Source organism: Penaeus monodon, chromosome 23 (genome assembly GCF_015228065.2).
Source record: "Penaeus monodon isolate SGIC_2016 chromosome 23, NSTDA_Pmon_1, whole genome shotgun sequence".
Taxonomy (NCBI): Eukaryota; Metazoa; Arthropoda; class Malacostraca; order Decapoda; family Penaeidae; genus Penaeus; species Penaeus monodon.
The window spans coordinates 1,984,686-1,985,443 of NC_051408.1; positions in this window are offsets into that span (position 1 = coordinate 1,984,686).

Below are 758 nucleotides of genomic sequence, written 5' to 3' on the forward strand. Positions count from 1 at the left end.
ATTAAAAATTTTTTTTATATAATATATTTATAAACATACCCCCAACTTTTCCGCAGACTGCTTAATCCTGTTTAATAAAAAGCTTTGGATCCATATACAACTATTTATCTTTGTCATACATGTATCTGTCCTGTCTGTCAGTTCCTGAATATCATTGTTCTAGTTCCTTCGCTCGTTTCTACCACAGACGTATTTCTATCTTTTATTTTCTTACTTAACTGTACGCTTTTAATAACATGCAAATTGCCATTCGCTTAATCATGAACCCAGACTTAGTTTTTTTTTCGATAAAAAAAAATATATAATAAATATATATAAAAAGTAAAGCGAAAATATTTCCAAAAAATATTTTAAGAATTGAAAGGTGCACACCCCAGATTCACGGGACACTCGACCCCCACGGTTCCAGGAAACACGAAGGAAATCCGCGGGAGGCAATTAAGCACTTACACCCACCTTGACGAAAATCATGTACGTGATCTTCGTCATAGGTTACGGGAAACAGCAATATTCTCGATGATTGTTTTTCCTCCCCCTCGCCCGGCTCGTTGAAAGTGGGCGGGAGGGAGTGGGAGGGGCCAACGTCGCACGCAAGTGAGGTGGGCGGGGAAAACGCTCCAAGGGGGTACCGAGCCGTCCAATTTTCCCGCCTAATTTTTTTTTTCTCGACCGGGGGCGACCGTATTCGAAGCGACGAACCGAGTCGACGGGTTGACACGCGGCTCGTCCGGCGATTTGAATTCGAAAGTCCGACCGTT